Raw genomic sequence first — 13,745 nt, forward strand, 5'->3', positions numbered from 1 at the left:
ATTAACATTACACCGGTTCCATGTTTCTTTCAAAATTCATTTATTAGCAATATCACCATCGATAAAGATCTTTGTGTTAACATAATGCCTAACTACATTTTTGAAAAATTAAGTGTTAGTGATTTTACTCCACTTCAAATACCCATTTTTCTATCTAATCGGAAAGTAATGAAATCAATCGGTGTAGTTGAAGATGTTTTGGTTCAAACAAATCAAATGGTAATCCCAACCGACTTCGTCATCCTAGATGACGCCCCCTTAGTCTTGGGAAAACCTTTTGTACAAACTCATAGAGCTTTGAAAAACCGGAAATTCAACAATCTACCTCTTCAATTAGGGGCATTCAAAAGGAGCATAGATCTTGAGCGCTCAATGAAATATCCTTTTGGCAACAATGACCCCCTAATTGAAGATGAAGCTGAACCACCCGATACAACCAACGAAGAGGACCACTTTGTCGAGGAAGAGATAGCCATAGAACAAACTTTTAAGGTTCTTGATCTAGATGAGCCACAAAATAAGGTGTCTTCTAAAGACCCACCCATTGAGCTCAAAGAACTTCCTAAAGGTTTGGAATATGCTTTCCTAGGCAAAGAAGGTAGTTTACCCGTAATTATTTCATCTAAATTAAGTAATATAGAGAAAGAGAAATTAGTTAACCTACTTAAAAAACACAAAAACGCGATCGCTTGGAAGCTTGTAGATATTAAAGGAATAAGCCCTTCCATGTGCACGCACAAAATTTTAATGAATGATGACTACAAGACGGTAATTCAACCACAACGAAGAGTGAACCCCAATGTTCAAGAAGTGGTTAAGAATGAAGTCATCAAACTACTCGACGCCGGACTAATCTACCCTATCTCCGATAGCCCGTGGGTAAGTCCCGTTCAAGTAGTCCCAAAGAAAGGAGGTATGACGGTAATAACTAACGAGAAAAATGAATTAATACCAACGAGAACCGTCACAGGATGGAGAGTCTGTATAGATTATAGGCGATTAAATGAAGCGACTAGGAAAGACCACTTTCCTTTGCCCTTCATTGATCAAATGTTAGAAAGATTATCCGGTCATAAATTTTATTGTTTCTTAGATGGTTTTTCAGGTTACTTTCAAATACCGATAGCACCAGAAGACCAAGAGAAAACAACTTTCACATGTCCCTACGGAACTTTTGCATATCGACGCATGCCATTCGGTCTATGTAATGCGCCTGCAACATTCCAACGTTGTATGGTCGCCATTTTCCATGATATGATCGAAAAGACAATGGAAGTCTTCATGGATGATTTTTCCATCTTTGGAGACTCATATGACCAATGCCTCGATAATCTTGAACGAATGCTATCCCGATGTGAGGAAACTAACCTCGCCCTTAACTGGGAAAAATGCTATTTCATGGTAACAGAGGGAATAGTACTCGGTCACAAAATCTCAAGCGAAGGAATGGAAGTTGATCGAGCAAAAATAGAGACTATTTCTCGATTACCTCCTCCATCCTCCGTGCGAGCAATCAGAAGTTTCCTAGGACATGCCGGATTTTATAGAAGGTTTATCAAAGACTTTTCAAAAATTTCAAGGCCTCTAACAAAATTACTTGAAAAAGATGCACCCTTCATCTTTGACAAGGAATGCAATCAAGCATTTCTAACCCTCAAGGAAATGCTAGTCAATGCACCTATCATGATAGCGCCAGATTGGAAATTTCCTTTCGAAATCATGTGCGATGCAAGTGACTTCGCTGTTGGAGCAGTCTTGGGACAAAGAAAAGAAAAACATTTCCACCCAATTTATTATGCTAGTAAAACTCTTAATGATGCGCAAGAAAATTATACAACTACAGAAAAAGAATTACTAGCGGTGGTATTTGCTTTTGATAAATTTCGTTCTTATCTTGTTCTTTCTAAAACAATAGTCTATACAGACCATGCAGCCATCAGGTACCTCTTCAAGAAGCAAGACGCAAAACCCTGTTTGATAAGATGGATTCTACTCCTCCAAGAATTCGACATTGAAATCAAGGACAAAAGAGGAGCAGAAAACACTGCTGCAGATCATCTCTCACGCTTAGAAGACCCAGCTTTGGAGACAACCAGAGACGAGCAAATCAACGAGAAATTTCCCACGGAATCCTTGGAAATGATGGAAAGTAGACAAGAACCATGGTATGCCGACTACGCTAATTTCTTAGCTAGCGGTGTAGTCACCAAAGGATGGCCACATCATCAAAGAAAAAAATTCTTTGCTGATGTAAAGCATTACTTTTGGGAAGACCCCTATCTTTTCAAAATGTGTGCCGACCAGCTCATCCGAAGGTGTGTCTATGGTAATGAAGCACGAAGAATTCTCCATCATTGTCATGAAGGTCCATACGGAGGACATCATGGTGCCGCAAGTACCGCACGAAAGGTATTTGATTCAGGATTTTACTGGCCGACCATTTACAAGGATGCACAAAACCTTGTAAAGACATGTGATGCCTGCCAAAGATCAGGTAATATTTCTTCCAAAAACGAAATGCCTCAAAATGGCATTTTCGTCTGTGAAATCTTTGATGTGTGGGGACTCGATTTCATGGGACCTTTCCCACCTTCGAAGGGAAACAAATATATACTTGTGGCAGTCGATTACTTGTCTAAATGGGCAGAGGCCGAGGCTCTTCCAACAAATGATAGAAGAGTAGTGGTAAAATTTCTGAAAAAGCTGTTCTCTCGTTTCGGGACACCAAAGGCTTTGATAAGTGATAGAGGTACCCATTTTTGCAATCATCAACTCGAAAAAATATTAACAAGGTATGGGGTCTATCACCGGGTCTCAACAGCATATCATCCTCAAACAAATGGACAAGCCAAAGTGACTAATCGAGGTTTAAAACGAATACTTGAGAAAACCGTAGGAATAAATAAAAAAGAATGGGCCGACAAATTAGACGACGCTTTATGGGCTTTTCGAACTGCTTATAAAACCACTATAGGCACAACCCCATATAAACTCGTCTATGGAAAAAGTTGTCACTTGCCAGTATAAATAGCTCACAAAGCCTACTGGGCAATAAAAAACGTAAACTTAGATTTGGAAAATGCCGGTAAAAATCGATTTTGTCAAATAAACGAATTAGACGAACTTAGGAATTGTGCGTATTCTAACTCCGAAATTTATAAAGAAAGAATGAAAAATTTGCATGATAAATATATTAAATCTAATGAATTTCGGGTGGGAGACCAAGTTCTATTGTTTAATTCACGACTTCGATTATTTCCTGGTAAGTTAAAATCTAGGTGGTCAGGACCTTTTTCCGTCACCCATGTTTTTCCACACGGTGCAGTAGAAATTAAAACTCGAAATGGGACACCATTTAAAGTCAATGGCCAACGGCTGAAACTCTACCGAGGATCCATTGAGGATGAGGAAGAGGAGATCTCACTTCAAACGGTTAACGAATAAACTCATACCAGACATGTTACAGGTAAGTGTACGTTTAAAAAAATCGGTAAATCTTCTAACCATTTTCGGAGATAAGGGGCATGCACACGAGCACATAAAAAAAAAATTCAAAAACTTTGCCCGGCACGGGGCCGTGTCCGCTGGACACGGGGCCGTGTCGAGGCGACTGTCGGGATAAAACCCTCTTTTCCTATCAGTTACACCATTCCACACGCCCCGTTTAGCCAAAAACTCTCTGGTTCGAGGCGATTTTCTGCAGTTTTTCTACGTCACCACCGAATCTAACAACGTCAAGGTATGATTCTATCTTCATTAGTAGTTAGATTAGTTACTTGCATGTAGTTAAAACATCAAAAATTGGGGAAAAATCTAGGGTTCTTCATGTTCATCAGGATCGAACTCAAAATTTTTGATGAAATTTGTTAGTAGTAGTTTAGATTAGTGTAGTAGAAAGTAACTAAGCATGTATTGTTGATAGATTTGTCCGATTTCCAAATAAAACCCCAAACCCTTGTTCTTGAACCGAAAAACACGAAATTGAAAGGGTAAACGGTTTGTTTTGGGAAAAATGACACTTAGGGTTTCATTTTCGGGGGAAACCGCTACTATTGGGCTAAAAATTTTCAGGTTTTCGAAACCGGGACGAAAAATGGAATTTTTGGGTTACAGACGCCTGGACACGGGGCCGTGTCCGCTGAACACGGGGCCGTGTCCAGCCCACTGTTTGCAGTTTCACTCTGATTTTCCTTGTTTCGTACTAACTTTTTATGTATTCTTTTCAGATGTCGAAATTCACAAGGTTTAGCGCAAATGAACTGGATGCTAGGGCACGGTACGAGGTTCTACAAACACGACCGGAAGAGTACCCAAGGCGGGCGTGTACAGATTTGCTAACCATGGTGAACCAACTTGACCGCTTCAACAACATTGTGAGGGGTCCACTGCATGTCGCGTTGACCACCCGACTACGGTCGGTACATCAATGCACAATGGAGTTCTATAGCACCTTCATTTTCAACTCGAGGCGCGAACCGTTTGATCATGACGCGGTCGAATTTCGATGTGGAGGGACCACGTTTAGAACCTCCATGGCACAGTTTGGAGCCATCATTGGGCTGTATAGTGAAGAGGAAGCGGGGAATGAAGAGAATACAGGGGGTTTACGAGACTTGGATGCAACCGAACGCCAAGCCGCATGGGCTCAAATAGGTGAAGGAATCTACAACCCGAGCAGCACCAAAAGTACCAAACTGAGGGACCCACTATACCGATACATCCACAGGCTCCTATCGTACTCGCTGAACCAACGCCATGACAGTAGTGGCGTTGTTGGGTTGAAAGATTTGGTTGTCCTTCACTGCATCCACAACCAGAAGCCTCTAGATGTTCCGTACCTCCTACTGCGAAACATGCACCTAAACCGCCTTGCTCATGCTCCTACACCGATCTTCTTCGGAGGATGGGTGTACCGTCTTTTCAAGCACTTCACGAATATCCCACGATCCTTCGAAAGGAGTCCATGGTCGGGCCGGGTCGATTATCACATTTGCCGAGCCATGAACTTGCTTTATGAAGCGGAGGACGGGACGATGAGCTTTCAGAGGACGCAAGGCTATGCATGGAACCCGCAAGAGGCTCTAGTTCTTCATGCACCACATCCCCATTTTCAGTATCCACCCCAAGGCGATCCGGGTCAATCCTCCTCTCAAGGAGGCGGTTTTCCTAACTTCCAAAGTTTACATGATCTTTTGCAGGAAAACCTTATGTGCACCAGGAACACCTACAACCTCGCCAACAACACATACCACCGGGTTGGAGCTATCGAGCGCAGCGTTAACGATATACAAGATGATATCGGTAGCATCCGGGAGTACATGGCGAGGCATGGGGGCGGAGGTGATGGTAGTGATGAAGACATGGAGTAGGAGGCTGGGAGGAACAAGGGGCTGGCTGGTGATGAGCCCACAGGTTTAAGTGCCCTTCTTATCTATCAAACAATTCATGGCCTGCGTGCCATTTGTTGAACAATTTACTTTCCCTAACTACTTTTTATCTTTATTTTGTTTTTACTTTATGTTTGGATAATGCTTGACAATGGTAAATTAGGATGGTTTATGCTTGGTTGGTTGGTATTGAATGATTAAACAGGTGCAATGCAAGGGTTAGAGTGCTAAACATTAGCACTTGCAGCCCCAGGATGGAGAAACCGGGAGAAAAACCTATTTTTCGGGCTAACAGACTGTCCACACGGGGACGTGTCCAGCCGACACGCCCCCGTGTCCATCTCCCAGATCTGCTGTTTGGCTACTGACCTGCAATTTTTTGCCCGACACGTGGCCGTGTTCACCCGACACGCCCCCGTGTTCACCTTCTGTAAGTTTTCATTACTGGCAGTTCACCACGGGGCCGTGTCCGCTGAACACGGGGCTGTGTCCAGACTGCCGGTAACACAAACCTTTGTATTTAAACACACTTTTATACATTCTAATCAACCAAAAACTTTATTTTTGGACACATTGAGGACAATGTGTAATTTAAGTGTGGGGGGGATGCTTAAACACTTGAAATTTTGCAAAATCCTAAACACAAGCCTTACACAAAACTCTATTGGAACCGCTAAACACCCCAAATTTTTTCAAAAACTTTTTCATTTTTTTATTTATTTACTTGTCTTAGTTTAAGTTGGGAATAACAAGTTCTAAAAAGGTTATATTTTTACAAGTTTACAACCGATAGCGTCGTGATAAAAAAGGAACCAACATAAGAAAATTATGAAACGGTATAACAAGTCTAGTTTAAAATTCAATTATATATGCTTGGTCACATTAAAAACCCATTCCCACAAAAGTGAGTTTTGAGCCTTTATTGAGCATAAAAATACACATATTTAGATTAAATGCTTATCTTTCGTTTCTTGTGCGAATAGCCGCTCGGTCCTTACAAATCTAGAACTTGCCACGACGATACATTCCCGGTCCTTACCAACTTAAACCCAAGTAAGTAAATGATGGAGGCATTAGGACTAATCATTTTTCTTTCAAAACCATTATTTTTCATTTTTTTTTACCTACCCAAAATCCCCCTAGATAGCCCCTTTGAGCCTAAACCTTTCATTTCATTACCCCAAAACCCTTTTTACCCACCAAAAACCTTTTTATTTATTTTTTTTAGTAACAAGTTCGCTTTTTCGTAAACATCGCCTTTTTATGTGACGATTGAAAAAAAAAATATTGATGAAGTCAAAAACAAACAAAAGCTATAAAAAGCTTGTTTGGAGAAATACTTCAAAATAAAAAAAAGTCACTAAAAACAAGGTACTTCACGAAAACCGACGCTTGTTACGATTTTCGCCCTTTTTACTAACCACTAACCAACCACCCACCTTTAAACCCAAGCCTTCACCCCAAAAGTCCTCTTGATATTTACAAAGGTAAAAAGTTAAAAAGGAGGAGGATTGATTGCTTGGCAAGCCTATGGAAGACGTAAGTTCCGTGCCGCTCTCGAGTGATTCACTAAAATATACACCTTCGGCCGAGTGTTGAGTGATCTCCCGTGAGGTATGTGAACTTGTATATAAATGGAATTTTAATAAGGCATGCTATGCCCAAATAAGTAATTCATCTTATGAAAAGTTCAAAATAAATCATAACGAATAGGATTGTAAATAAATAAAAATATAACCTATAAAAACCTTGGATTCCCGACACTCTAGGACAAGCTAAAAAACTTCTCTTCTACCTATTCCATTTGGGAGTGTAAGCCACATTTAAAGAGTTTTGCTTGAGGACAAGCAAAAGTTCAAGTGTGGGGGTATTTGATGTGTGTAAAATGCAACATATAAAACACATCAATTAAGGCATAAAACTAACCCTTTTTAAGTACTAATGTTGGAAAAAGAGTGTTTTTGTCTTCCTTTTGTATTTTCAGGATGAAATGAGCTCAAAATCACAAAAGAAGCAAAAAGACAACTAATTCTACCATAAATACAAGAAAAAGGAACGAAAGTGAATTGCCCGGACCCTCAACGGCATCTCCCAAGGCAAAAGAGAAGAAACAGAGTCTGAACACGCCCCGTGTCCAGCGAACACGGGGGCGTGCCCAGGAAGCAGCAGAAAAGACAAACCAGTAGAAGCTTCCATTGCCCACCACGGGGCCGTGTCCAGCGAGCACGGGGGCGTGGTGAAAGTACAGCAGACGCATTAATTGTAATTCGCAATTACAATTAATGAGGAGAGAGAGTGTCAGGCGGGCACGGGGCCGTGTCCAGCGGACACGGGGCCGTGTCCAGCCTTCTGTTCAGCCTATAAATAGAGGAGCTTGGCTTCATTCTCTCTCATCCCTTGGCACACCACCTCTCTCACACTTCATCCACCACCCACCACCACCATAACACCATCATCCACCACCATCATCCATTGTCCATCGTAGAGTGTGTGAGTCGTCTCGGGATCCAAGATTGATCGTAAGAGTTCTTGACAATCAAGGCCATGTTTGCCTAAGTCTCTTACATCACTTGGTGAAGACAAGTGTTTAGTATAATACTTTTTATTTTTAATCTTTTGCACTTTTTATTTGGTTTTGTATTAATGACTTTAATAACTAGTTACTTATGTTGAAGGTGATCTTTCCTTATCGTTTGTCCGTGGTGTCTTGGCATTATTTTACTGTCTATATAAAATAAAAGATTTTCACCATTCATATCTCCACGATCTATATGGAGGTATGTTGGCTACCTGGTCGGGGGTTAAGGGAACGGTTTGGTAAGGGTCTTGCCCTTGTTCAGCGTTTAGAGGTCCTGCTTGGGACCTGGGTCAAATTTAGTAGGATCTCCTTCAATGCCCATAGGTATTGGATGGCGGGGATCCAAACTCTTTGACCCCCTCATAAGTTAACTACTATTAATACTATAACCCGGCTATTTAGGACTGTATCCCTGCTGACTCAGACTACTTAGCCGAGGGTAACGTCACCGCCAAAAGCGGGGCCTACCATAATAACTAAGATAATCTCTTAAACAAGTGCAAAAGTGCGAAAATAATCAAAGGTTATACTAATACACGTGTCGGATCCAAGTGATTCATCTTGTCTATCTGTTTTTTATTTTATTTTTATTTTCAGCATTTAGTTAGTTTTTATTTTTTCTTAGTTTAAAACATTTTTCTAACCTTTTGATTTGATTAGACGTTGAGGATAAACCGGTATTAAAAGCTCTTGTGTCCTTGGACGACCTCGGTATCTTACCAACACTATACTACGTCCACGATGGGTGCACTTGCCCATATGTGTGTTTAGTGTTAGTGAATATCGTGTTTTATAAATTTAAAACTTGGCTAAAAGTGTAAAAAGGGCTTAATTATATATTAAAAACATATATACACTGACACGCATCAATGTACCTTTCGATAGCCTTGTCGAGTGGGGCGACCATAGTCGGGCAAAGTAGACTCAACTCCTCAAACCTATCAGTATATGCCCTGTGTTCGCCACTATCTTGTTTCAAATCATCAAACTCCTTCTCCAACGCTCGTTGTTCATGACGAGGACAAAACTCTCTCATCATAAGTGCTCTCAGTTCAGCCCATGTTTGTGCTAGAGCAACATCTGCACCACGGTCTCTCATTACCCCGTTCCACCATGTAAGAGCCCTCTTCTGAAACACACTCGAAGAAAACTCGACCTTGCGATTTTCCGGACACTGCACGTGGCGAAAGGTATTCTCGATGCTCTCGAACCATTGGAGAAGCCCAGTTGCTCCCTCAGAACCACTAAACTTGAGTGGTTTAGCCGAGTTAAAGTTCTTGAAATTGCATGTACCATTGTTATTGTTGTTGGCTTGGTTCCATTGAGCAAAGAGATTTGGGAATTGAGCAGCCATCTGCTGCGCAATAATTTCTGCCAGCTCGGCAGTTGCTATCTGGTGTTCGCGTCGAGGAGGCATTCTAAAAGAGGAAAACATGAAAGGAAACAAATAAAATGGTATTGGGTAAGAATAGGATGTTACAATCACTGACCATAATCACGGTTGATGGTCACTTGTTTGAATCATGAAGCAAACAAACAACACCAGGGTTGAATCAAAGCAAATAGATCCTCATAGTGTATCGCGAAGACATGCTCGCCTATAAGTGGACACTCACCCCAAGAGTTCCCAGGTAAGAGTGACTGGTCCGATTATGCGGATTTGTACGAACACTCTAACCTTAGACAGAAAACCCAGGGTACAGGCATTCACCCTTCCAGTTCGCACGTGTTCACACTATTTAGGACCCAAAACTTTGACGGGAGTTTTGAAAATTCAAAGGGGTTCAAAACCTTATAACAAAGGGTTCAAAACCTTACAATAGAGGGTTCAAAACCTAGTAATCAATCATCCTAGAACAGATGATTAGCTTTCAAGGCGGTTTTGAAATTTATGTTCTTGTTGTGGTCGTCGCCTAAGGGTAGGTGACGGTATTGTTTTGTGACTAAACGCAAGTAAACTCGCGTTAGGTTCCTAGGAAGGTTATAGACTAGGTCAAAGCATTACTAATAACCTAATTCCCTATAACCATTGGCTCTGATACCATCTTTTCTGTCACACCCCGACCACGTAGAACATACAAAACGTGGCGGAAACGTCGGGGAGTGTTGTAACAGAATCAATTGTTTCAAATCCATGGCAAATGAAGTTTTGTTTTATAAATCAAACATGAAAGTTTACATTGTCTAAACAAGAATCAAAGCGTACATAACATAAATTAACTAGTTCTTGTCTCGTTTTAAGTCACTAAGGCACAGGTCCGCCTAAGTATGTCTTGATAAGTCCTATGCATCATCTCCTGAAAACACATGTGAAAATAGGTACGTCAGCATAAAAATGCCTGTGAGATACATTGGTTTTGTGAAAACGGAATTCATGACTTATGTTTGAGAAAATGTTTAGTCATGAACCTCGTATTTTGCTTTGTCTTGTAAATCATTTGAAAAACGGTAAGATCAAATGATATGTATAAATAAGAAGACACTGTATGGTTAAACGGATAACCATGAAAAATGCATTTGTATAAGATAAGTCGTTTGTAAAGCAATGTCTCGTGAAAAGTGTGTTATTTGTATAAAATGTCATATGTCTCAAATTGAAATGATTCAAATAACGCTACGATATGTTAATACCATACAAACACTTATATATAGGAAGTACCAGCGGCGTATCCACCATGCTTGTATCATATTACACACGCCTCGTTACTTAATCACTTACTCAAACCAAACCATCAGAATGAAATGTTTAACAACGGTAGAAATGTTCATGTATAGTTAAATGTCTATTGTCAAATGTAATTTATGTCAACGGATACAACTGGTTTACACGGTTCAATGGTTACAGACGGTTCATGAAATCAAAAGGGTAAGACGGTTCACATAGTCAAATGGTTACAACGGTTCAAAATGTAGGGTAATGTGTTCATATGCTGGATGAGCATATGCATCAGAAATGCAATGTGAAACAATGTACTACGTGTGCACACAATGGGCGTACGTAGCATGAAATGTATTGTAGAGTAAAACGGTTCAAAATGTAGTATACTGTGTTCATATGCTGGATGAGCATATGCAACAGATATGCAATGTGAAACAACGTACTACGTATGCACACAATGGGCGTACGTAGCATGAAATGTGATGTAAAGCAATGTACTAAGTACGCACACAATGGGCATACATAGCATAAACACAATGAAATCATGTACTATATATGTACTATCGAACATAGCAGTATATGATGAGAAAACCGGAAAGCATGAAAGTAGCAAGTAGGCACATGTGTTTCACCCCAAAACAGTTTGGAAAACAGTAAAAGAGGGGTTCAATGTACTCACCTGAGATTGCTTTGAATTCCTTGTATAATAACCAGATAATGCTAGAGGTCACGGGATATCAAACGGCACCTAATAGGTAGCTATATTAATATACCGGACCAAAATCGGAGGGTCGGATAGTATGCGGGTTCGTAAACCAAACGAGTATGGAGACTCGTGTAATATGGTTTAACAAAGCCTACATACTAAAATGAAACCTAACCTAAGTGCTTACGCCCCATCATGACCCGTTTAGGTAGCTTAGGCTACCCTAACGCGTCGTTCGCGTAGAACGCGTCTGGAACGCCTAACATCGTGTCCACAAGGTATAACCTCGGAAGGTTATAGCTATGGTCACCTAATGTGTTTGGTCGGATCCTAAAGATCGACCAAATGGGTCGGGTTCGAAAGTATAAGCGATGGTTTAGATCGCTTACCTTACGACCCTGTATAAGCACTAAACTAAAAGTGACGAGCTAAGCATGTTAGAACATGCTTAACTAAGTTTAGAAAACAGGTTTGACATCAAAACAAACGGCTTTGATGCTCACGAGTAGTTTGGTTACAAAATATGCAAGAATGCACATTTTGGCCGAAACTACGACCCGTCACTGAGCCTAGTTAACGTGGTGATCAGTAGGTATAGTCACTACGGACTATAACCATCGTGATCACGCTCACGTTATGAAGTTCCATGAACTTCGCATCGACCATAAGCTGGTCAATGCAGAAAGTCAACAAAATGTTGACTTTCGGACTCGAAAAGCGATAAAAGAGCGAAAGAAGACTTACGGAAGGTCCCCGAGTGCTAATCTAGATCAAATAGCTCAGGTATGGAACAATGGTTCCAACTTAGAGCCTTAAGATCAGATTTTGTGGGTTTTTGGAACAAAGGGGGGGTATTTATAGGAAAAGTGGAACCGTTAGGATCGTTTATCGAATATCGTGCCGCGATCTCGAGCGTACACTTGTCAAATTCTTGTGGTAAGTCAGAACTTGGCCCTTGGCTCCTGATTGGGTGAAAGGGCATTGCCCCTTGATCGAACGAAAGGCCAAACTGCATTAAATGCAAAGATTTTTCTGTCTGACAGTCTCACGCGCCCCGCGTAAGGATTTGGTAAATCCTTACGCGCCCCGCCTAAGGTTCCCAGATCAGAATTTACAATTTTGGTCCCTGCACTTCAGAAACACGTATTTTGGCCCATTTTTGGCATGTTTAAGCCCCGTTAACCTCATTTCAAGGCTCTAAGATGAAGTTAAAGTGTAGGGGACATGAAATATGCTCAAAAATATTCCGGATGTCGGTTCGTTTGGCCGTACGATTGCGATGTTCGCTTAATTACGACGGAATGCGCATAAGCGCGAAAGACGATCCAAATGACGCGACGAATGGATTTTTCTCATGCCCAACACTAAGGCATAATATAAGGATGCTTACATAAATTTTTGGATGTCCGGATGTATTCAGAACGTAAGTTATGCGCGAAAGTGCAAACTTGTGCACTTTTTGACACTTTTAGTCCCTGAATGATCCAAAAGTTTGTTTTAGCATACCAAACACCTCAAAGCCTATTTCTAAGCTATGTAGAGGATATTTAGGGTATGTTTAACTTATGAACATGTTTCGGAATGTTCGTTACAGTTCAAATTGGCATACTTTCGCAGTTTGTCAAGTTTAGTCCCTGTAAGCGAATTAACTTGTTTTTGCTATACCCAAGCCTTCAAAACTTATTTCTAAGTTATGTAAAGGTTATTTAAGGTATGTTGAGTATATGTTGATGTTCCGGAGTATTTGTCGCATTAAACTGAGTACGTTTACGCACCAGTTTGCGTATAATGCTCTAGAAAGCAATGTAGAGTTTGAAATTGAACAATAATTGATATGTGCAAAACATACACATATTTGTACAAGATCCCAAGTATGAAATACAATATTTCATCGGCTTGGTATTTGTTTGATGGTCGCGGTGACACAGGTGTCACAACTCAGACTACTTAGCTGAGGGTAACGTCACCTTCAAAAGAGGGGCCTACCACATTATGCATTAATAACTTTATTAATTATCTTTCAATAATCCGACCCTTAAGGATTGTATCCTTGCTGACTCAAACTACTGGGTTGAGGGTAACGTCACCTTCAAAAGAGGGGCCTACTACAATAACTAAGATAATCTCTTAAACAAGTGCAAAAGTGCGAAAATAATCAAAGGTTACACTACACACGAGTCGGATCCAAGTGATTCATCTTGTCTATCTGTTTTTACTTTAATTTTTATTTTCAGCATTTTAGTTAGTTTTATTTTTCTAGTTTAAAAAACCTTTTTCTAACATTTTGATTTGATTAGATGTTGAGGATAAACCGGTACTAAAAGCTCTTGTGTCCTTGGACGACCTCGGTATCTTACCAACACTATACTACGCTCACGATGGGTGCACTTGCCCATATGTGTGTTTAGTGTTTGT

The sequence above is a fragment of the Helianthus annuus genome, chromosome 9 (genome assembly GCF_002127325.2).
Source record: "Helianthus annuus cultivar XRQ/B chromosome 9, HanXRQr2.0-SUNRISE, whole genome shotgun sequence".
Lineage (NCBI taxonomy): Eukaryota > Viridiplantae > Streptophyta > Magnoliopsida > Asterales > Asteraceae > Helianthus > Helianthus annuus.